The following is a 26,538-nucleotide window of genomic DNA, read 5'->3' as shown; positions in this document are numbered from 1 at the left end:
TTTGGTTATTTTTAATAAATGTTGCCTTAACACAGCACACCGCTGGATTTTAGATATATTCATATTTCGCGCAATGTTTCCTTAAATGATTTAAAGTGTAAAATTATTTAAATACATTCTCTAAAAACACCATATTCACATTTTGCTTGAAATTTATGAAAGCAGAAGATTGATGTTCCACGAATTTGGTTGTATAGCATCAGAAGTATCAAGCGAATAAAAGGGGGGAAATGTTTAAATATAACCATTTAATGTATTTATTTAAATATAGTTAATAAAATTCGTTTATATCTATTTTCTGTTATTAAGAATTGTACCGTTCTACACTAAGGTAACCTTCTTTATTCCTGCGAGCTCTATTGCTGCGGAGTAGGATTTAATATGGTTTTTATGAAAGTTTCTGTTACCTTTTTCATCAGTATCTGGCGATTCGTATAGGAGAAAGAGTAATGTTTCGTCATGATCTTAAGATGACATAAATGCAAGTATATACAACTAATAAAATGAAGCTGAACGTGGGTTTTAGAATGGTTGTTAATCCGGTTATCCTTTCTTTTTTTTCGATACCCCGCCTTCCCCTTTCTCTTATCCACTACTAAGCTGTTTTCGGTGACCCTAGTGACAAGTCATAAAATCAGTTGATGTGCTATGTTGATCTTTGAGAAGGGTGTGTGTCAGCGATTTAAATGTTCTCGAGAAAGAGTAACGTGATGTAATTTTACTTTTAGAGAGGGAAAGGGAGAGAAATACACCTTTCAGGCTGATGATTTTCTGTCTATTTTACGATAGCTGTTATGTGAAAGTATGCGCAAAACAGCTGCTGTAAGTGACATTTTCAGATTATGTGTTGTGGCGCCGCACCGGAATTCTCTATCAATCTTTGTCATATTTATACATATTATGGATAAATATTTGCTTTTGGGGGATAACTAGACATTTCTTTCCTGGAATATAATCGTAGTTATCCATTATATTTAATTTTTATTTTACAAGGAAATAATTTTGAATGTGATCTACAGCAATCGATAACATTTAATTCGATGATTAGTATTAAACTTCAGAAGAATTGAAGAATTTGTGGGCATTATAACTCATAATATCACAGAGAAAATAAAAAGTAGAAAATTTATGTATAACAGGCCTTATTCGTTCATGTAAGGCCTAGTTTATCTAGCATAGGTTACAGTTTTACGAATTTTTATATATTTCCAATATAATAAGGGAAGTAACCGAATAATATATATATATATATATATATATTATATATATGTATGTATGTATGTACCGCAACCAGCATGTTTAACCTTCAAAGAAATAAAAACGGCAATAGTTATTATTTCTTTCTTCCATTCATTCTTGTGTGTGTGTGTATATATACAAAACAGGTAGAAAACCACATTTGTAGAAGGTGGTGTTTTGAAAATTTAGCGTATTAACTGCTTCTGAGTTTCTTATGGAATCATTTATTAGTGTACAATAAATATATATTCCTTCACAATACTTCTTTTACCGCCTCAAGAACAGACACTCATTAATTTGATATGCATAGTTTTGAGTTAATACACACCCTTAATTTCAGTGTCGTTGTTTATTCACTGGCGTCTGTATAGACCAGACCATAGATATTTAGTACAGTATGTTATTTATACAAGAGTGTAAATTTCGTTAACTATGACTTTTTGTCTACCCACAGCAAGCAATCTTTAAATCCTTCACATCCTTTATTAGTCTCATTTAAGCCTTCCCCAGCATTGGAATATTTCATGTAAGAGTGGCCTAAGCAAGTGATATAATTTGCACAAATTATTAATAAATCATTGAATAATTATTTTAAAAATAAAATTTTAAACCTTTTGAGATCATCTGAAACAAAGAAATGTAACTGATATGGAAAGGTTGGTCGATTGGTAGAGCCTCTGTTACTAATGGCTCAGTTAAGTAAGTTTGAGCGCATTAGTAGTTGGAAGGGGACACTCTCCCTCGATGAGTCTTTGGACTCCCTGGAGGTGTTAAATAATACTAAATATAATAAATAAATAATAATAAATATAAATATCTTTTGCCTGAAACATTTTAGTTAAACAAGAAAGGATTTCAAATACAGTAAATCAAACAGTTTCTGGCCACTCATTACCAACTTAGAAGCTGACTTGTGCTTCAAACTCATCTCTAACCAATTGCAGTGATGATGATGAGTTAACAATGGTATCTACTTGCTCATGACACGTGTGAACAGTGTTTGAGTAGAGTGGAGTTCAGTCAGTCACTAATGACTGGCTGGATACCATGTGATTCACTGTATATGTACTTTGTTTATCTCATAAACAAAGGATTTATTTTTCAAAAAATAATTTTATTATTGTTGGAAGTGGAAATTAATTTTCTAGACATTTTTGTAGGTAGGTCTACAAATTGCTTTTAACCAAGGGGATGTCAAATGCAAATAATTCAATGAGCTAACTTCCTTCCTTGTGGATACCTACTGGCCACCATTATTTTAGCAGAAAATTTGTCACTTTCTAGAGTTTTGGCATTTAAGTGCATTGAATTTAATATTGTCTATCATTGAAATTCCTTGTATTTCAACTTCCTCAAAATAGAATATGTCAAATTTCTAGACTGGCTAAGTGGTTAGCATATCTGCTCTCCTTCCAATAGGATAGTTTTTTGAACCACACCACAGACATGTTTATGATTGTCTTTAGGCAGGAGATGAATTTCATTGTGTAGTGCGAGACCATTGTGCCCACTTATTGAAGACCTGAAGTTGTTTGAAAAAGTTTCATATTTGGTCTCTACAGCAGGGTTGCCAGATTGTGCAAAAAATAAATTAAAACACACACAAAAAAATAAAATGAATAAAAAAAATCCATAGCTCAACTATAGAACATTAGTACTATAGATTAACAATCTTTCATGGGTGGGAGTCATATAAAATAATACTTAAATGTTTGTGACTTGAATTACAAGACAAATGGTGCAAGAGGAGAGAAAAATTGTTAAAAGAGTAGGTGATATTTCTGCATTACTTTTATTAAATACATACTCCAAGAGGCTACTCCACAGGAACTCAAAGTGTTCCTCAGGATAGTTTCAGTGCATGCTTCATCTCATCTGCAATTACCTTACATGGAAATGTAGGTGATGCTTACATTTCTGTGCAAGCCTTTCATTCTGTGAAAGGCTTGCACTTGTTCAGTCTGAGAATTGAACAAGCCATTAAAGTATGATAAAGTCACTCTCATGTTCCTGAAACTATTGAATGGTTTCAGGAACTTGAAATGACTATTATCGTATGTATATCTGGCCAGCAGCACTTCTCAAGCAATCCGTGGCATTCTGATTGCTCTTCTAGTCACAGGACTTAATCTGCCAAAATATACTTCACACCATCACCACTGCTATCAGTCTGCACTGTAGTACATTGATTCATGCTGCTTGTGACTATACCCTGGCTCTTCCTAGAGTTCTCTAGCTGATTACTATGTTTTGTTGCCATTTGACCAGTTAAATTTTACTGTTGTGTTCTGTTAGACTGCATGATTCTTGTAACCTTTCAAAAACTACCTTCTACAAGATATTGCCGGCCAGAGGACTTGCAATTGACTGGATGTTTTTGGTTGTTGATTTTATCATGCTAATACATTTTACTGTTGTGTGGCTGATGAGTTAAAGCCAAAAAGAGTAGAAGTACATCAGGGGGATAGAGATTCATAGAGCAGTTCATTTAAAGCTGTTTGGCATGCGATAGTGGCAAACAGGACTAAATATGTAATTGGCTACTGTTATAATCAGAGGGTATACGGAAGAATGTAGATGACATGCACTTTCAAATTAGCATAAGTACAGGTCGGGTAATTATTATGGAGGATTTCAGCTATGAAGACATTGGGAGGAGAAATGGTCATAGGCAGGGAAGGAAATGGAATTTATGCAGCATCTGAGAGATAATTACTTGAGACAACATCTAATGGAGGAGACATGAGGTTTAAGAGTGCTGATCTGTGCATCAATGAAATTAACACTGATGCACTTATCACTATGCTGTCTCCACTTGGAGAAAGTGATCATGTAGTCTTGATCTGGAGATTGCCAGACATGCAGAATGTTCTATTAAGAAGGGATATATGTGGATCTACAAAGCAGATGATTATGACAAGCTAAGGAGACAGCTTTAAGCAGAGCAATGGCATAAGAATTTGGGAGAGAGCGATGTTGTTGGTGCATGAGAGGTGTTTGTTGAAAGAAAACAGTATGCTTTCTTTCAACAAATGTTGGAAGAAAGCATTATCTGAATGTATACCTAGAATCAGAAAGATAATCAGATAGGAGTTAGATGGATGAATAGCTAATAGCTTCATTAAGTATGAGTTGCACACAATAAAAGGTTGTGGGATTATAAAGAAACAGGTGATCAGAATGTCTATGAACAATATAACACAGGCAAGAAGGGTTACTGGTAATGTAAGGAAGGCCAAAGCTAGCTGTGGGGCCAAAAGAAGTTCTAAAGAGGTCTTTTGTTATGTGCTAAGTAAAAGGAGGAATGACTGTGGTAGAATGACAGTAAAAAGTGCTGATGGTGAGGAGATAACAGAACCAAACCAAATAGTTGAATTACTGAGTGAGCATTTTGCAGAGGTGTACCATCTAGGTTGTGACATTGCAATCCCAGATGTGACATTGATTGATAACAGTATAGAGGTTGAAGAAATGGAGGTACCTAAAATATTGCAGAACTTCAGTACAAATGCATCATTTGTACTGAGGTTCTACAATTTGTACTCGTTACACAATACTGCCTCATAACCATTGCCACTATTTTCCTCTTTCATGTCTACCTTATGTTGTCATGATTCCCCTGCTGCTGATGCCAGCATGGGAATCATGTCCCTTCCTCTCTATCCCTTCTCGTCCTTTTTCTTCTTGCAAAAAATGCTGTATCTTTCCATTTCTGTTCACATTATGATATCATCTTCCTTCAACATATTTCACTTATTATGATTTTGGGGGGAATAAACTCAACCCCTGAAACCATTTCATCTCCCTTATTTCTGATGCTTCTGGCATTTGTAAACAAGCACAGCAGTTCATTTTTAGGTCTATAACCAGTTCTCCTATCCAAGACACTTGTTGGTTGTGATTTCCCCACCACACCTGAACTTTCCCAATCACCTTTATCACCACTTGCCACATATATCTGCTCAATCTCAACTTCTCCACTCACATTGCAGCATAGTCCATCTCCATGCTCATCATTTCCATACACACATTCACAGCTAATTTCAACATCCACTCTTGCTAGCCATATCTTCCTGTCCACCCTGGCTACCTCTCATTTCCCTGTTGCTCTTGCATTCCTGTTCTCTCTTCATCTCTCAAACTACTACTACTCTTTCCACTGCCCAAGCACTTCTGTCTCTTCAGTGCCACTCTTCTGATCTCTCACTTCATCTCTTACTTCCATTACACAGTGTATTTCCATCTAGTACACTTTCTCCAGTGCACTCACTCCATCATACTCATATAATCCATTCTTCCCTCAAACACATGCCATACATCCACAAACTGTACTCCCTTCTCCTCACACAGCTCCGCTAGCATACTGTTCATGATTCTGGCTCTCTATCTCAACTCATTATTGTCTTACCTCAGCAACACACTGACAAACATTCCCACTATTCTCTTTTAAATCATTTGTCCCCATGATCACCACTAATTCTCTTCTTCGTTTCCTTCTTATGTCATCCAACACTTGAATTACATTGCTCATTCTCTCTTCTGGATTGCAGACCTTAAGGACTCTCTCATTAACTAATCCTCTAACCATAGAATATCCATACTGCTATGCTGAAATCACTTGCCACTTCTTTTACCCTTTTTTCTTTCATTCTATTCTTTTGCACACTTTCATTAGTTTCCACTAAACTAAATTTATTTTTATTCCATCTGATTATATTAAGGGGTATCCAAAAGTATGGTCTGCTAGATCAGAATTGCCATAACATTAGTAGCATATGTATGTTGTTCTTTTCATTAAGGATTATTTTTCCTGTTCAAGATCGACTGGTCTTTCCATTTTCTTCCTCTCTCTATCCGTTTGGTCTATATTTATCCACTTCTTTTGGGAACCAATATTTTTCCATCCTATATAAATGCTCTTTCCATTTCTTATTATATTTCATGATTTCTTCATTAAAGTTGCAAGTAACTAGCTCTAGTCTGATGTCTTTTATTCTTAAATATTTCATTTCTGCTGCTCGTGTTTTACTTTGATCTTTTCTTTTAATAGTCCATGTTTCTTAGCGATATAATAGAGTGGGAGTGGCCATTACTTTATAAAATTTAAATCAGTTTTGTCATCTTTTTTATTATTTATTTTTTTATTCAGCACTTAATTATTCCACAGATTTCCTCAAATTTATTTATTTTTTCATGTATAGCTTTGTATTTTCGATATGTTGTTATTATGCAACCTAAATAATTAAACTGTGCTACTTATTCTTAACCTGTTTTATGATTATTTTTGATCTAATATGCCCTTTAAATGCCTTGATTTTTGTTTTACAAAATATTTAAATGGTATTGTTGGCTTATTTTGTTTAATTGATAAACTAATTTTTGAAGGTCACCTTCATTATCTGTAATATCTGATCATCTCAATATAGCATTGTTATTGATAACAGTTCATTCTGGTTAACTGCATACCTTGTTTTATTGTTGTTTTCCATCTTTTTTATAATTTGATCTATATATATACATGGTGGTTCAAAATTCCATGTACAAACTTTGAGGGGAGGTAGGGAACATCAAATTCAACCATATTCATATAGGATAGCATGATGGAAAATGCCACCCGAAAGTGATAGGTGGCACTGTTTGCCATCGCTCCAGGTGAGCAGTTGGGGCTTCCTCATTCAAGCTTTCGATGTTGTTTTACGTGCGTTGTTTTACGAACGCTGAGATGGCAGACATGCACCTCGTTTACCATGTTATGTATCTAACTGCTATTGAACTGTTCAGTTACGCCTAATAAAGTTTTTTACACTACTTACTGCCTTGTGTGTTATTTCTGTATCTTTGTGTCCCTGTTAGTACCTTCCGGTGGCATTTCTGGTCATGCTTTCCTATGTGAATATGGTTGATTTTGATGTTCTCTACCTTCCCTCAAAGTTTGTACGTGGAATTTTGAACCACCCTTATATATATATATTGATTACAGTTGGAGACAAGCCACATCCCTGTCTTACACCTTGATTAATTTCAATGTCATCTGTTAATTTATTATCTAATTGTAACTTTATTTTTGTAACTTTATGTGAACTTTGTATAGCTTATACTAAAACGTATGCCCTTTAAGGCAGAAATACATACATTATGGTTGTTATGGCAGGTCTGATAAACCAGACTTGGGACACTTTTTTTTAATGGGATCATGAGATCAGATTTAAAAAAAAAAACAGTTCTCATAAAGTGCTATTTTAAATATGAAAGGCTAATTGTATTAGTAGTGATAATAAAGCACTTCCATAATTTTAACATAGAGCTGCATTAATTTCCTCCAAAATTTGGGAGACTAACTCCATCACTGTAATGGATATATATGATGCAATGGATAGATATCTTGCAGGTTGACTTAAGCAAATTGGGAGTGTTGGCAAAGGACAGTAGTTGTCAATTTAATGTTGTAAAATGTAAGGTAATGCACTTTTAGGATGAAAGAATCACGAGTGAACATAGCGATAGATTTGAGCTGTGCTTAAAAAAGTGTTTTTAATTAGTGTATAGTGTGGCTTTTTATTGCAAATTGTGCTGCTTTTTTTTTTAGTTTGGATACAAGTTAACTTCAGTAGTGTTGTTGGAATTTTTTGTTGATTATATTGTATTTTACTACTTGTTTGTAATTCTTCTGCTTCAGAAAAGGGGTCAATAAAGAAACACGTCAATGGCACTTAAGGCTTCAGTATAGAGATATACTTCTGCATTAAATTTTTTGCAGTGGATTTTTGCAAAACTGCTTTATGTATGCACCAGAAATTGTGAGAGATTTGTGGACTGTTTGGGTAAACAAAAAGAAAGAAAGCATTAATGTATGTGAAAAGTATCTTGATAGATTAGAGCAATTAGAAATGGGAGCAAGAGTCAGGAATGTAATAGAAGAACTTAGGCTAGACAAGAGTTAGTGAAAATCAAAAGTGAAATGAAACATCTGGAATGAGATATTAAACATCTAAAGAAGAGATTAGCTGATGAGAATGAGAAGGAGAAAGTTAATATTATGAAGTAAGAGTCAAAGGATAGTCATATATCATTGTATTGTACTCGATCATTAGAGGTGTAATGACCAATAAAGTGCACAAAACATGCTTTCCTGGTGGAACAATGAAACAAATTACTGATGTGTTGCAGAAAAAAAATGCCGTCAAAATTAGTGGTAGTCGTGGGCACAAATTACTTAGTTGGGGGGGGGGGAAAGAATGTTGATAGAGACTTGAGGAAGTTGTTGCAGCAGGTAAAGAACAATACTGTTGTTGGAAAAGTTGTAGGCATTTTGGCCAAATATGACAACAGTGAATTGAGAAGGAGAGCAGAGATAATGTAAAGTAAGATGAGTTATGTGAGGCAAAAGGGATTTAATTTGTAAATCTGTGAAGCGAATTTGAAGGAAAGTTGTAATGGTTTAAAGTTGATGGATTGCATTTGAATGAGTTTGGTATTGGGCATTTAGAAAGGCTGTTGTTTTCTGAGATGGAACAGAGTCAAGAAGTTAATGTAGCAAATGATCAGAATCCACTTGTGAAGCAGGATAGCACAATTAAATGGGTTGTAACAGGAGGAAGATGGATATGAGGTTGAAGATGTAGTTTCAGCAGTACAAGGTGATGGAATGCATAAAGGCAAGGATGAGACAGGTAGGAATGGAAATCAGAGTCAGGGAAATGGGAGTGGTCATATCAAAGAGAGGTATGGTATAGCAGCTAGGCTGGTAGAATGGACTCAAGGCCACAGGGATTGTTATGTTTGTACATTGATGTAAGGAGCATTTGAAACAAGAGAGCTGAGTTTGTTGCATTGATTGAGTCAGTATGTCTAAAGATAATTGGAATAAGTGAAACCTGGTTGTCCGAGGAGGATGTGATGTCGGGAATAGAAATCTGTCTATATGTTCACTGGGCATCCACAGATGTCGTATGGTCACTCGGATGCTCGGTGATGTGCCACACCAGGACTCGCCATGAAGTTCTATTGTTTGCTTTTCTGGAGGCCTTAACTCTCTGAAGATCAGTCACTCCACACACATTATCCATCCATCCATCTCTTTGATGGTCTACCCCTTCCTCTATTTCCAGGAACTTTACCTTCTATTACTGTTCTGAGAAGTTCCTCTTCTATCCTTTCAATGTGTCGAGAATATTTTAACTTTCTTCTGTCCATATCCTTAAGGTGCCTTAAAGTTCTACTGATCTTTTCTAACACCCATTCATTTGTACTCCTTTCAGTGTATAATATCCTCAACATCCTTCTGTAACACCATATCTCAAAAGCAGATATCCATTTCTTATCTGACTTCTTTAGGTTCCTAGTCTCACATCCATAAATCGCTGTTGGAAAAAGTGGAATTGTGTCCACAAAGTGTGGAAGTTGATAGCACAGGCACAGATTTTGAATTTGTGTGCTGTGAAGTTGAAATAAACAGTATATCTCATGGAATGCTGTTATAGGCAACAGAATGCAGAGAATACCAATTGTGAAATGTTTAGGCAAATCACTTGGTCATGTAAAAAGAAGGTGATCCTGATGGGAGACTTTAATTACAGGAAAGGAGTAAATAGTGTATGGGAACAAGGAGAGTAAGTTTGTGGAATACAAACTTACTCTCCTTGATAAAGGCTGCTTAAGATAAATATCTTAAGCAGCATGTCATTGAAGCAACCAGAGGCTTTAATTTTGTGGGTTTGGTTATAACTTTATGAGTTGTAGTTGTTAATGAAGTGTTGACAGTACCACTGCCGAAGATGGATATATCTGGAAGTATGAAGTGGGTGATTATAGCAGGCTCTGTAGTAAATTAGCCATCAGTATGCTACATAGATGAACTAAGCAGAAAAGATGTTGACAGTGCATGGAAACTCACAAGGTAGTATCTCACAATATATATAACTGCATTCCTTGGGTTAAGCGAGTAAATAGAGTAAGAGTGAAATGGATGAACAGTGAAATCAAGCAAGCTGTGCTAAAAAAGAAAATGATATAGGTGAGGTACAAGACAGTTGGTGGTGATCAGATTCACGAAGAGTAAAAAGTGTAGGCTAGAAAGGTGACAAGCATGGTAAAGAAACAAAAGGTACAGTATGAGAGAAGATTGGCTAGTCAGGACAAGGTTAACTCAAGTGAATTTTTTAGCTCTATGGCAAGCAAGCAAGAGAAAGAATAATTATGGCAGCTTGAGACTGGTGGATACTCATGGCAGAAGAATAACAGCGGCATAGGATATAGTGGAATTATTGAACTAGCACTTTATCAGCGTATATCATGCTGGTGTAAATGATACGGTGGAATATATAGAAGAGAGGCAAGTATTAGGAGAATTGCAAGTGAAAGAAACCTAGGTATATCAGGTGTTGGTTGAGTTAGATGTTAATAAGGCAATGGGAATGGATGACCACCACTTAAGGAATGTGCACCACAGTTGGCTATGTCTTTGACCTGGTTATTAATGGAAGTCCTGCAGTGGCTAGGGTTCCTAGCCACTGCAGGACCAGAGAGTGGAAAAAAGGCAAAATATTACCATTCCAGAAGCATGGTTCTAGGACAGAAGTCTGAGACTATTATTATTATTATTATTACAGGTAACTCCAAGGAGTCCTTAGACTCATCGAGGGAGGCCCTAAACATTATGTCAAGAACTATTCAGCATTTGCACAGTATCTATCATACTTATTAGATCCTGAATGAAGGAATCATTCATTCAGGGTCTAACGTATTAAACTACACAGACAAAAAGATATACCTGTACATCAGCTGAAATTAAAGTGAAACTTCTTCACATATGTATAAAATGGCACTTATTTTATGTACCATGTATTTTAATCTGTTGTGATCATACCAAGATCGAATTAGAGAGTGTCTTAAAAGAGGAATTTGTTAATATTATTTAAGCCCCACTTAAGCTGTATAGAATGACTGTGAGTCACCAGATAGATATTAAGTAACAATTCATAGAAGATAGACTACTACACGTGTCCAGCTTAACGCAGGCAGCAGTAGCTTACGTGGAAGGTACGTTGATGCGAATTCCGTGAATACAAGAGCATAACAGCAAAGGGGAGAGCAAGGGATGAACCCAAGGGGAGAAAAGATGTAGGTCGTGTGCAAAGGGGGGGGCGCTCGAACGAAGAATATAGGGGAACGAGCGCGGTATCGGCCCTTCTTGTCTTATCGTTTTTCCTGGTTCGGAAGTTAGCTGGTGGTTCAAGTGAGGGGATGAAGCATCAGTGCTATGATGTCGGACGGCGAGTTTTCCTGAGAATGCTGTGGGATTCTACACAGCTGAAGATGAGATTTCCAGCCCTAGCAGAATTGAGCCCTTGCAGAGAAATCCCATCGAGAGGAATAGAGATGTTTTCTGAGACGCAAAAATCAGTCCATGATCGGCAGTAATTATGAAGATAGCATAGCCCCTAAGCTGGCGTAAGGACAGCCAATAAACAAGAGGTAACCTGACTTAGACGTGGCGTTGAAAGACGTCGGGAAAAAATTTGGTAAAGTAGAATTATTCTATTATGTGTTTAGAATTCCTTAGAAGAGAGAAAATTATTTGTGAATGCAAATTATGAACATTATTCTAAAGAACTTTGTGGACAGACACTAATTAGATAGTTAACCTCCTTCTGAGAATAAGAAGAATTGTTTGGGAGAAGTCTTTTGTGTTGTATGCGATTGAGTTAACTTAACAAGATTAGGATTTGGATTTTAGTAACTGAGTAACATTAGAATTTGTTTATATTATCTTATGAATAGCTTGCAGAAGGGAATTTTAGCTTAACATCATATCATTTGCAATCTATGCCAATTTTCAATTACTTTGTTTTACGATGCTTTATAACCTTTGATTTAATTTAGAGTATGTTAATCTCTTAACTTGAGTTTCCTTATTTAGTATTGAGTCAAATTGAATGTATGAATTTTTTTAGTGTATTTTGTTTTGATATTCCAATAAACATGTCATATTTACCTAAACCTGAGTCATGCCTGATTCCGAATTACCAGTTATAAAAATAGAACCTCTTTTGGTGGGAAGTGTATATAATTATAGATTTAGGTCACGACTGCAGTCTGAATCTATAAGGCCGTGTTAAAGTAAATTACTGTGTAAGAACGCCTCAGAATCTGGTATTGTCTCTCTGAGTAAGGATCTTTTTTGCTATAGGATACTGGCTGGCGCAGCATACTATAAAGTTGCCAGTATCCGAAGAGGAAACAATCGTAGATGTAAGTATATTAAGTATATTAAGTATATCATGGCACCCACAGACTCTGGCAGCTTATTCAGCTCATTCACCTCTCTCTCTCCAAATAAAAAAGCTAGTTCTAACACCCCTGCTAACTACACTCTTGCTCAGTTTCTATGGATGACTTCCTGGTTATAGTGAAGGTGTTGGAGATATTGGTTAGGAATAGAATACAGGATTGGGTTGATGCATATTGCATTCTTTATGATGATCAGCTTGGCTTTGTAAAGGATAGTTCCTGTTTTAGCAGTTTACTTGCATTTTATGACAAGGTAATCGATGTGTTATATAAGGGTGAATCATATACAGTGATATTCTTGGACTTTTCTAAAGCATTTGATAGATTATATAAATTAAGTGGATATTAAATCCACTTAATTTATATAATATCCACTTAATTTATATAATTTTGCATTGTCAAAGTGAAGTCTTTTTGGCACTTTATTTTAGTAAATACTTTACTCACTGACTGAGAGTTCGCTTACGGAAAATACACCTCTCCGACACTTTGAGTTCCTTAGTACTGAGAGATTTTTATTCTCTTAGTTTTCTCCCTGGTCTTTAGGTTACTGACGAAAACCAATGAGTTTGAAACAGCTGTCAGGCCGGCGAAACCTTATCAAAATGGACCAATAGGAGGCGAATATATGGATGCTCATGGTGTTCATGTTTCTTATTAGGTTTGGCTAGAACAACTCATAGTATGGCGGTGAGTGTATTCCCGTTAGCTCTCTGGTCAAATTTTGCACAAACTTTTATAGTTTTTGTCTTTGAAATAATGTTGGATTTAATATCCACTTAATTTATATAATTTTGCATCACTGAAGTGAAGCCTTTTTGGATCCTTATTTTAGTAAATTTGATAGATTACCAAATGATAAGTTGGTGTACAAGCTGCAGAGGATGGGAATAGATGTATATTGGTTAGAATGATTGGAGATTGGCTCTCTGAACTACACCAGCAGGTTGTGTATGTTGGAGCAGTGTCTCAAAAAAGGAAGGTAACCAGTGGTGCCCCAGGGTTCTGTTCTTGGGTCCCTGCTGTTTAAGTTGTTTGTAAACGATATATCATGTGGACTGACTGGGGATCTTCAGTTATTTGCTGATGATGCAAAGTTGGGAAGAATTATAAGTAGTACTGCTGATGTTAATTCCCTTTAAGAAGATTTGAATAGACTTTTGACTTAGACAAAGGAGGAGAGTTGTAGTTTTAATATCAATAAGTGCAAGGTGTTGCATTTTGGAGTGCAGAAATATAAGACTGTGTACTGTATATCGATGGTGTCATACTGCAGGAAGTTGGTGAGTTTGGAAATTTGGGAGTGATGGTTGTGACTGAAGTGTAGAGGGCATATTGCTAGTGTTGCGAAGGCTGCACATTGTAGTTCTTCTGTGGTAAGAACTCTAACATGTAGAGATTATGGTCAGACTATAATTAGACTTTTATGCTCAAATCTGGTCACCTGGTTTTCGGTGTGATGTGAATTCATTGGAGAGGGTCCAGAGGCGAGGTGAGTGGTGGATAGGAGGAAAATAGGTGATATGATAGAAACATATAAGTCAGTGAGAGGATTTTATCAGATTTATCCAGATGGGATTATAAAAAGAGTAGACGGTGATGGATGGAAAACCAGAGGTCATCCCTGGAAGTTATGTAAGAGTGTGGTGAAGAGGAGTGTGAGGAGTAAATTTTTTACATTGAGAATTGTCAGTGAATGGAACACATTACCAGAATGTGTTGTTAATGTGAGGAGTGTTAAGGATTTTAAGATTTGGTATGATAAATATGTTGTCAGTTGAATGAATATGCAATAATAATAATATTTTGTATTATAATTGATGGTACTTGATTACAGGAGACATAGGCAGTAGGGGGAGGAAAACAAGTGGCTATGCTTGAAAGTTGACTAAGAGTGTGGTTAGTAAGGGTGTGTGGACTAGGTTTTGTTTGGAAAGTGGTGAATGAATAGAATTGATTGCTAGAGGTGGTTATGATCATCCTAACAGTGAATAGGTTTAATGAGATGTATAATAGTTATTGTGTTAATAGTGTGTATAATAGATGTTTAATAGATAATTGTTAACGGATAGTGTGGATCTCCTGTGATAAGCTTCTTGACTCCATGGAATATCCATATAAATAAAAATTATAATAAATCCTGTAGTTATGTCTCCTGAAAAATCAGCCTAATCACTGAAAAGAAGGGAACAGGGGAATGTTCATTGTGAATTCTCTTTCTCTGCAGGCACATCCACAGAATGCATCATTTAGCTGCTTCCAACCATATTTGGAGTGTATGCATTTCTTATATTGTTAAAATCTCCTGGCCGTTTTTGAACAAATTGAATCGAAATGGAGACAAGGATTATAATGGAAGGAGAAAAAAGTAAAATGCAGTCACAGCAAAAGGTCATATTGTTCAATAAATGTTGACATTATTTTAGCTTTATTATTATTATTACATGACACCTCCAAGGAATCCAAAGACTCATCGAGGGAGGGCACCTACTGTACAACTCTCTGTCTCCACGACTCAATCCACCCACTACAGTGAACCTCATCTACACCGTCATCTACTGCCCACCACCACCACCACCACTAGTATTTTCACAGACAATCTCAAACAAATGCCCACGGTGGGATTCGAACCCACAGTCTTTTGACTGGAGAGCTGATACGCTAAACACTCCGCCAACCAGGCAGGCTGGTTGGTTTTTCTCATATGTAACAAAAAAAAAAAAAAAAGTGACCAGTTACTGAAGAAGCAGGAGGTTGACTACGTGTCAGGTAGCTTTTTTTTTTAAAGTTCCTACAGAGATTGCATATGGGATTTTTGAGGTAAACATGAAATGTTGAGAAGGGTTGCAGCTGATGTTACAAAGTAATAGTACAGGAATACCTTGTATAGCGCGGTCAGTTGGTTCCAAGAAGCGTCCGTGCTATGGAAAACTGCATTGTTCGAGGTCTATTTATAAAGGTTTTCAATTTAATTTGTTTATTACAAAAATTTAGGATAATAAAAGTGTTTAAAAATGAAAAAAAATTGTTATTTTTATTAACTAAATAACAAATAAAATCCTTTTAAACTGATATAAAAGTTGTAGAAAACAAAACAAATATTGCTTCAATTTTAGCATACAGTAATTTACTTTTTACTAAAGCAGTCTTTTAGTGTTCATTGAACCATCCTTGTCTTCTTTGTCTCTTCAAGTACTAGATCTCTGTAGCATTTGATGGCATTATTGAGACTTTGTCTCACTTTGATGCTGCTTCTTTCCAAATTCGGGTTGGAATTTATGAGAAAGTCGGAAGCTTTGTCAATTTTTCTCACAAAAGTTGAAAGATCAGCAAAGGAAAATACTTCAACCATGACATCAGTGGGGTCATCTTCATCTTCTTCTGCTTCATAGGCTCGTTGTTGTTTCAACTCCAAAAGGGTGTCATCATCCAGATCATTTGAATGAGAATCAATACATTCGTTCACATTGTTACAATCTAAACTTGTAAAACCAAGATCTTTGCCCATCTGCACAATTTCTGTTGAGATTTCCTCTTTCTGTGTTGCAAAGGCAACAAAGTCCTTTGAACAATGCAGCAAGATATTATGCCATATGGCTCTCATGTTGCTTTGAGTCACCTCTTGCCAAGATTCATAAATATTTTGAATGGCATCTTTTATGTTAAATTTCTTCCAAAATTCACTCAAAGTCCAAAAATCTTCTGCTGCAGCTTTAATAGCTTGAGCAAAAGTTCGTCTTAAATAGTAAGCCTTGAAAGTGGAGATAATGCCTTGATCCATCAGCTGCAGAATTGATGTTATGTTTGGAGGGAAAAAATGAATCTTGACATTTTCATCTAAGTCAGTTAATAGAGTTGGATTGCCTAGCACATTGTCTAATAAAAGCAAAATTTTGAAAGGAATATCATTCTTTTTACAATAGCTTTTAACTTCAGGGCAAAAACAAGTTTTAAACCAGTCTTCAAAAATGGAACGAGTCACCCACGCTTTTTTATTCAAACGCCAATGAACAGGTAAATTGTTCTTTGTAAAGCCCTTAAGAGTGCTTGGGTTTTCCGCTCTGTACACTAACAGTGGCATCAATTTTAAATCACCTGATGCATTACCCCCTAGTAAAAGTGTCAATTGGTCTTTTGACACTTTATACCCAGCTTGTGTTTTTTCCTTCTCTGCTAGAAATGTGCACAATGGCATTCTTTTCCAGAACAAGCCAGTCTCGTCAGCGTTAAAAATTTGATCACCTGTGTAGCTTTCCTTCTCAATAAGCTCCTTCAATTCATTGGAAAATAATTCTGCAGTTTTAGTGTCAGCACTTGTGCTTTCACCTTGGATTCTTACGTTATGGAGTCCCATACGCTTTTTGAAATTGTAGAACCACCCATGACTTGCTATAAAAGTTTCACTGGTTGTACCTCCTTCATTTTCGCTTTCATTTTCTTTTATTTTGTCATAGACTTGTTGCTTTTGCCTGGATTATCATTTGACTCTAAGGAATCTTTTTCTGATTACAATCTTCAATCCAGATCATTAGAAGGCATTCCATATTTTCCATGGTAGAAGATTGATTTCTCGTGATCACTTTTGACATATAAGAAGTGGTGCTCATTCCATGTTGTTTAATCTTTTTGAATTCTCACGTGGTATTTTAGCAAACGACGCGCCATTCTCGTGACACTTTATAATTTCAATTTTCTTCTCTGTCAACCACTTGCGTTTTTTTTGTTACTCCAACAGTGTCTTCTTTGTTTTGTCTCTTTTCACTCATACTTAAATAATAAAAAAATATTAAATACTAATATTAATGTGAATAATAAAATACCACGGGGAAAGAACGTGTATACGTGAGAGCCAATCGAATAACTACTGCATAAACGTGGCTCTAGACTGTCACTTGCCATGCCCAGGAGTCGCTAGTCAGTGTTGACAATGTTAGTATAATAATGATAAGTGTAATAATAAAAACCGCGTTAGACCAAAACCCACGTTGTTCAAAACAGCGCTATACAAGGTATTTCTGTAATTTTGAAGTGGCTTCTTGGCTGACATTATTATCTTTAATAGTTAACTAAATTGGGAATTATCCTCTGAAATTCATAAGCAGCGTCATAAGAACAAGAACAAATGCCAAACCATACTAATTGTTAATAACAATGTCATTAAATTAGCCTTTTAAATCTCAACCAACTTCTTGCTTACTCAGTACTTTTTTACATATGAGATATTTTAATGAGATTATGTTATACTAATCCATATTATAATTACATACTTTCTATTGCTAGCATGGTTAGCTGAGGGGATAGCATGCCCACTCTCCAACCAACAGGCTATGGGTTTTAATCTAACCATTGTCATGGATGCTTGTGATTATCTTACTAATTCTGTGTGGAAAGGAAGATGTGATGCTGCCAATTCTTTCTCTAGTAGTGACTTCACTCCCAAAACATTTGAGGTATGAGAGTGACTATATGACATCCAAGAGATAGTAAATGTGAATAAAAACATGCTTTTTATTATTTGAGTAAATCTGTACAAATTATTGTATGGTAATCAAGAGAGAATTTCTACTCAGCTTTGGCACCACTGTTGATTTAAAACTTGACTTCCTCTTGCCTCCACCTGTTACATGCTAATTGAAGTGCATGACTTGGTGTTAATATCATGATTATGCATTTTTATTTTTTTATTTTTTTGATGAATGGGTTAGTAGAAATGAATTGTTTCTGTGCCATGTCGAATTCTTCCATAGTCACTGTTATTACTTACTGATTAGTTAAAGCAATATGTGCTGCTTGATGTGAATGGTACCTTTCTTAAGGCTCTGACTTTTAGGTGGGGTATTTCTTCCAACTGCATCATTTTCCTCCAAATGTTTGTTGTTAAATCAGGTAAATAGTAATCCACATGTACATGAACTTGTCAACATCAGATGTAGCAGCTCCATGTCAAGATAAACTAAATGCATGGCCTTCACAGATAAGGCCCATATCACTAATGTTACCAAACCTTGCTATGTTTATGTTATGTGATGATTTGCCTGTGCACGTCTTTTCTCCCTAGCTACACTATCTAATCACATACAGTAATTTACTTTTTTTGAAAGTAGTGTAGTATTGTTAACAGATGGTCTGTTCTCTTGACATTTTTTTACCCTAAGAATTTATATACGTAGCATATTTAGATTATCATTATTATTATTAACAACAATCTCATGAATCAGTTCACCATAAGAAGTCTCACTCAACATGCAGCATATATATTCTGTTGAACCTTAAACTCATTCATACTCCCACCATTCAGAATGCATTCTGGCAATGTTTTAGACTCGCTCACCGCTTCACGTAAAAATTACTCATGCCCCTGTATACCATACCCTTATGCAACTTGTTTCATCTCTCTGTCACCTTTTACTTTTTTCTTAAATCTTCTCACTAACTAAAATGTCTTGATCATTTAATCCTTTTTTCACCTGTCCATTAAATTCTGCAATTTATATTTTTTTAACCTTTCCCAATAGCCAAACATTCCAGTCCTGATATTGCCTTAGTCATCTCTGGATCCTCTCCAGTATTCTACATCACGTTGAAAACTAGGTGACTAAATAATGAACCACAGTATTCCATGTTTTTATGCAGCAAGACGACCACCTCCTTATCCCTACTTGTTTAGCATGTTCTCATTATAGTTCCAGTGTAATTCTTTGCAACACTTGCATCATTCCTTTAAACTTCCTACCACTGTCAACCATCATCCCAGATCAAATCTCATTCGTTTTCTTTGAAGCACAGCTCCACCAATTTAATATATAGCTTTATATCTCTGCACTCCAGAACGCAACACTGCAATCTCACTCATTTGTCCAAGTTAAAATGCCTGTTTAAATCTTCTCGAAAGAGAATTAACATTAGCATTATTCCTTATAACTCTCCCCAGTTTTGCATCATCAGTAAACAATCGAAGATCCCCAGTCAGTCCACAAGCAATATCATTAATAAATAAGTTATAAAAAAAAATACGTAGTCAGAGCCCTGCAAAACACCACAAGTTACTTCCTTTTCTGAGAATGCCTCATCATACAACACTTGCTAGTATCATTCAGATCTAATCTTCAATACATTTAACCAACCTATTATCGCTCCTCATCATGTCCTTTTGCACCAACTTGTCATCTGGCAATCTTTCAAATGCCTTTACAAAGTCCTAGAATATCACTGCATATGAGTATCCGTTATCCACTACATTTCATCACCTTATCATAAAATGCAAGTAGATTGCTAAAAGCAAGACCTACCTTTCACAACCCATGTTGACAGTTGTAAAGGATCCTATGTCCATCAAGCCAGTCCTATATTTTCTTCTAACCCAACTTCTTCATTACTTTAAATACAACTCTGTAGATATTCAGACTGCTCCGTGGATTATCGTAATTCTCATGGAAAGGCTTAGACGTTGGTTATGCATTTTTTACTAAATAATTTAAGGAAATTACAACGTAAACTAGGATATATATTAAAATAAATTTTAATATGCTTCAATATTTTGGAAACGTCACGTTGCCATTTTCAAGGAACTTAAGAACATGACACGTGCACGCAGGCACAACAAACAGTAAATGAGGAAGAAGCAGGAAGCTATTATTTCTCCTAAAGTCCTGATGGTGCCCCTAGCGGACAGTGTTGGTATTCTTGGGTGATTGGGCTGAAGGTCTTTTGATGTAGGTTTCCCAAATTTGAGGCAGTCTCATGCAGCCAAATTTGTTGAGGTTTGAATTGTTTCTTAGGGCTGAAGCTGATTCCACGAAAAGCCTTTCATATTTGTATTTACTACGGTGTATTATCGTGGCTTTCTTCCACCGTATTCTATGGCAGGTATCCAGCGCATGATCAGAAAGACCAGAGTGGCTGTATTGGTGAAACCGGATGTAGTCCTTTTGTTCTGAAATTCTGATATTTGCTGTCCTGCCTGTGATTCTGATATCTGACCAAAGCTAAACTACCAAAAGCCAACATGCCCAGTAAGGAAATTAAATCTCTACAACAATTAAAGAAAAACAAGACAATAATAATCACCAAAGCTGATAAAGGGAATGCCATAGTATTGCTTAACCAAAAGGATTACACAGGTAAACTGAAAGTTCTATTGTTAGATCGGGCTACATACCTCCTTATCGAGTACAATCCCGCCAACTCACAAATTTGTTAGATCGGGCTACTTACCTCCTTATTGAGTACAATCCCACCAACTCACAAATTAGAAAACTCCACCTGTGAAAATCACTAACAAATTAAAACCATTTAACTCCATACCCCCCCCCCCCCTGTATTTATGGACTCCCAAAAATACATAAGGAAAATGTGCCATTACATCCCATAGTGGATGGCATTGATTCCCCCACATACAAACTAGCTAAACATTTGGCCAAAGCTCTCTCACACTATACTGGCAACACACCTTCACACATAAAAAAACTCAGCCCACTTCAAAGCCAGCATAGAAAACCTTACACTCAAACACACTGACATAATGGTCAGTTTTGATGTCTCCTCCTTATTCACAAATATCCCACTCAAAGAATCCTTAGAGCTAATCCAAGCTAAATTTCTTCCCAATATCACAGCCCTATTTCAGTTCACAATGAACTCAGGCTGTTTTGTTTGGCAAGGAAAATTCTACAAACAAATAGAAGGGACAGCCATGGGTTCTCCACTCTGACCACCCTTGGCCAACTTTTATATGGAGACTTTTGAAGAGAAAGCCTTAAACTCTGCCCCACAAAAACCAACCATTTGGCTTCGCTATGTTGAATAATGTGTTCGCTATTTGGCAACATGGCTCCGATGCACTCATTTTCTTCCTAACACACTTAAACAACCAACACCCCAGAATCAAATTCACCCTGGAAGAGGAAAAAAACAACTGCCTTCCTTTCTTAAACACACTAGTCACCTGCCAGCCTGATGGAACCTTGGTTTTCTCAGTCTATAGAAAACCCACCCATACAGGCAGATACATTCACCAACAATCCCACCACTCCTCCTCGCAACAATATGAAGTCATTAAGACACTACACAACAGGACTAAACTTATCTGTTCAAATGACAATATCCTAACCACAGAACTAAACCGCATTCTCAACACTTTCTCAGCGAATGGCTACCCCCCCCCCCCAAAAAAAAAATCCAAAAAATATTGAAATTAGTAAACCACAACCCCCCCCCCACACACACACACAACAAGGATTACTCCAAATCCATCACCATACCCTAAATCCGAGGCACCTCGGAAAAAATTACAAAAATTCTAAAAAAACATGACTTAACTTCTTGTTACAGACCATATAAAAAATTGGCATTCCTTATCTGCTCTACTAAAGCCAAACTCCCCCCCCCCCAGACCTACTTGGTGTATACCAGGTCTCTTGCTGTAAGCTGTCCTACTTTGGCCAAACAGGCAGGACAGCAAATATCAGAATTTCAGAACACAAGGACTACATCTGGTTTCACCAATACAGCCACTCTGGTCTTTCTGACCATGCCCTGGATACCTGCCATAGAATACGGTGGAAGAAAGCCACGATAATACACCATAGTAAATACAAATATGAAAGGCTTTTCATGGAATCAGCTTCGGCCCTAAGAAACAATCCAAACCTTAACAAATTTGGCTGCATGAGACTGCCTCAAATTTGGGAAACCTACATCAAAAGACCTTCAGCCCACTCGCCCAAGAATACCAACATTGCCCGCTAGGGGCACTATCAGGACTTTAGGAGAAATAATAGCTTCCTGCTTCTTCCTCGCTTACTGTTTGTTGTGCCTGCGTGCACGTGTCTTGTTCTTAAGTTCCTTGAAAATGGCAATGTGATGTTGATGAAATATTGAAGTATATTAAAATTTATTTTAATGTATATCATAGTTTACGTTGTAATTTCCTTAAATTATTTAGTAAAAAAATACAGACTGCTCAATAATGTAAAACATCTCTCCCAGAACTATGCTTCTGCAGTAATACTATATTGCCTTTGATTATTTGCCACGTTTCATAGGGATCTTCACTAAAAAAAACTGGACAGAATAACATACAAATACACTTTAAAAAAACAACAACTCAACAATGCCATGATAATGCTTTAATGAGATAGTCAAACTAGGAAAAATTATTTGAATTCTGAAGTATTATTTCTCATTTGAAAAACCAACAAGATTCAACAATACTTCTCTTCCTAGGGAGACTTTGGAGGAGATGATGTGTTCCTCAAGGCTATACTGTTGAAGATCATGAACCTTGTACTTATGTTGTTCTTGGATTATCTTCTTAGTACAGAAGATTTGCTTTGTTCATTTCATTCACTGTTGTAGCAGATATGACATATTAGGTGCTTGTTCAATGACAAGTGACATTAAAAGATTTTCTGCAGAATAGCCAAAGTGGTTCTCTTGACAATTACTGATTACGTGAAAGGAATCCAGATAATTTAAAATTGACTGTTGATGTGTTTCTCTGTTATCTTGGAGAGGAAAAGAGGCAACAACAGTAAGCTGATTGTACATATTTGTCCCCCCCCCCTTTTTTTTTTTTTTAATATGTTGGATATGGATTAATTTCCAGCTACAGGATGTGTGTGTGTTCTTCTGGCTAGTTTGCCTGTTTGATGTGGGATTCAAAACCCGAGTTTCTGGGAAGAGAAACCACACTACCTCCATATGAAACTGACTAATTCACTTTCAATGAAGGAGTCCTGAAAAGGAGATGGTTGTGCCATTGTATAAAGCATTGGTCAGACCACAGTTGGAGTACTGTGCTAAGATTTGGTCACCTGGTTTTCATTGTGATATGGACCAGGAGTAATCAAGGCCTTTAAGACCTTGATTACCCATGGTCCACATCACAGCTATATAGGTGGGCTGAGGCAGCTTTGTCCAGAATAATGCTGTCTCAGCATTGACCTGTTCAGATTTATATCCCTTCTCCTTGATGAGCTTCTTGAGTTTTGCAAGTTATGCCTTAGTAACCTGATGATCAGGTGAAGCAGACTCATCTTTACATTATGGAGTGAAAAATGCCTGTTGAATTTTTGGAATCTTCTTTTGCTGGTAATGAAAATGGCTTCCATAATGCAGCAGGGAGTTTACTGCTTAAATCTGTTGTAAAGAATGGGGGAATCACACAATGTACATAGGCAAGTTTTTCTTTTGCTGGTTTTTGATCCAAACGATCAAAGACCAGCATTCTTCATTTTTAACATCACTTTATCATGTATAAGCCACATAAGCCACAGTTAGCAGTAAGAATTCTACGAGTTTACATTGCCTCTCTAATTATAGTTTCTTTTTTCCTTATGTATCATGCAGCATTTTAGTTGATAACAAACGAGACCTATGGCTGCATATGTGAGCCTTTCTTGACACTTATCTATAATCTGCACATTCTTATTCAATCATCACTTTCTTGACCCTTTTAGGGGCTTTTGTCCATCATTAGATACACTTCGTTTAGAATCCATCACGGTCATCACCTTCTTGGAACTTTTGGGCTATTGTCCATCACTAAATGCACATCATTTAGAATCCACGGGGATTCACATAAGCACAGTAATATTTTAAGCACAAATAGCCTAACACAGACATACACAACGTACTAAGGTTACAAGCCATCTTACTTGGATGATGCTCACTTGGATGAACCTAATCAAAAAAAGAAGAAACTTGAAAAAAACTTAAATGAAATAAAAAAGGCAGAACTAACAAAACTATTAAAAAGAGAATGAGAAAAGTTGTTAATAAGAAAAGTTTCTTTTTGTTATATTATCAATAAGAGAATATAACACAACGAAACTATTGAAAAAAGTAAAAGCATTAAAACTATTATGAGAATATTACATGAAGGAAAAGCACAAATAATCAGTATTGAAGACAAGAATGGTAAATTGATCAAGGAAAGACAAAAAATAATAGAAAGAATCGAAGAATTCTGCAGTAATTTATATAGCTCTGAACATCCCAATCAGGACATTGAAATCCACTACGACATGGAAGTACCATCAGTATTGATTGAAGAAATAGAAAAAGCCTTAAAGAAATGCCAAGTAATAATAGCCTGGGACCAGATAAAATTACAGCAGATATAATAAGACATGGAGGAAGAGAATTACTAAAAAAAAAGATTCAGATGCTTTTTAATAAATGCTTGACAGAATCTAAAATCCCAGATGACTGGACCAAAGTGCAAACAGTCTTAATATACAGATAAGGAGATCATACAGATCTAAAAAACTACAGACCAATCAGCTGCTTTCACATATGTATAAATTATTATTATTATGTAACACTTCCAGGGAGTCCAAAGACTCATCGAGAGAGGACACCTACTCTACAACTCTCTGTCTTCACCATTCAATCCACCACCTAGAATGAACTGCAACTACCATCATCATCTACACCAATACCATCTACTGCCCATCATCACTACTAATATTTTCACACGCAATCACTACGACGAATCCATGCCCATGGCAGCCTGCTTTCACATATGTATAAATTATTATTATTATGTAACACCTCCAGGGATTCAAACCCGCACCCTTTTGGCTGGAGAGCAGATATGCTGAACACTTGGCTAACCAGACCAGCAAATTATTCAGCTGTTATTCACCAAAATACTAATCAGTAGGATTAAAAACAAACAGAAGACCAAGCAGAATTCAGAAATGGATATTCAACTAATGACCACCTCCATCAACTATTAACCAAAAAATAGAAAAATCAAATGAGTACAACATATCACTTTGTATGACATTCATCGATTATGAAAAAGCATTTGATACAATAGAAAGAACAGCAATAATAGAAGCACTAAATAATGAAGGTATTGAAAAACGATGCATACAACTACCTCCATCAACTATTAACCAAAAAATAGAAAAATCAAATGAATACAATATATCACTTTATATGACATTCATCGATTATGAAAAAGCATTTGATGCAATAGAAAGCACAGCATTAATAGAAGCACTAAATAATGAAGGTATTGAAAAATGATGCATACAACTAATACAACATATATATACTAGAATGCAACAAGTAATATACAGTTAAATAATCTAAAAGCAAAAATTAAAATAGACAGAGGAATAAAACAAGGAGATACAATGCCACCAATAATATTCAATGCTTTCCCACAAGAAATATTTAAAAAATCTAAATTTAGAAAAAAAGGTATCAGAATAAAAGGTCAGTATCTAAGCAGATGTCAACATCTAAGATTTACAGATGACATTGTATTATTTTCTAAAACACCTGAAGAGCTTAAAGAAATTATTAAAGAATTAAATACAGAAAGCAATAAGTCAGGTCTCAACATAAATATTGCTAAAACTAAAATAATATACAACAAAAATACAAACTACAACAAAAGATAAAAATAAATGACAGAGAAATAGAAAATGTAACAAATTTAAATATCTAGGTCAAATAATTAACATAGAGATTGGGAACATGAAAAAAAAAAAAAAAAAAGAATAAACCAAGGATGGAGACAAGTTGGAAAATACAATAAAATTTTTAAAGAAAACATACCTATCTGTCTGAAAAAAAAGCATATGAACAATATCATACTAGCTATGACATATGGAGCAGAAACTTGAAGCATCACGAGAAGACCCAGAAAATAAATTAGGAGTTGTACAAAATATTCTTTTTTATATCTAAAATGTTAGATATAAAAAGAATAGATAAAGTAAAAAATATAGATATCAGGAAAAAAACAGGTTAAAAGGCATCATTAAAGAAATTAAAAAAAAAATAGAGATGGGCAGGACACATTGCAAGACAAGGAGATAACCACTGGACAAAAATTTGTACAGAATAGCAAGTACGAGAAGGTTCAAGAAGGAAATGACTAGAGCTTATGAACCAGAGATAGAGAAATGTAGAAAAAAATGGAGGAGGTCCTCGTACAGCAGTGGATGGATAAGAATTGATTATAATGATGATGAATATTGAAAATGTTGT

At 35.7% G+C, this 26,538-nt stretch overlaps 1 protein-coding gene across 4 annotated transcripts in view; it reads left to right on the top strand.

Annotated features, from left to right (window-relative positions):
- Window positions 1-289: 289 nt before the first annotated feature.
- Window positions 290-26,538, top strand: part of LOC150097270 (kelch-like protein 24) — a 218,732-nt gene continuing 192,483 nt past the window's right edge. The window contains exons 1-2 of one of the 4 annotated variants that reach the window (XM_090407144.1): window positions 290-331; window positions 12,428-12,489. The gene's annotated coding sequence lies outside the window, so the exon portion shown is untranslated. Of the gene's footprint in view, window positions 332-380; window positions 482-656; window positions 823-12,427; window positions 12,490-17,808; window positions 17,979-26,538 lie in introns of those variants that run through there. The other 3 variants (XM_090407142.1, XM_090407143.1, XM_090407141.1) reach the window with 3 other exon arrangements.

This window comes from Typopeltis vanoorti, chromosome 17 (assembly GCF_054136105.1).
Source record: "Typopeltis vanoorti isolate ZY-2024b chromosome 17, IOZ_Tvanoo_1.0, whole genome shotgun sequence".
Taxonomy (NCBI): domain Eukaryota; kingdom Metazoa; phylum Arthropoda; class Arachnida; order Uropygi; family Thelyphonidae; genus Typopeltis; species Typopeltis vanoorti.
Note: the sequence above shows the minus strand (reverse complement) of the source record. Positions and strands in the feature narration are given on the sequence as shown.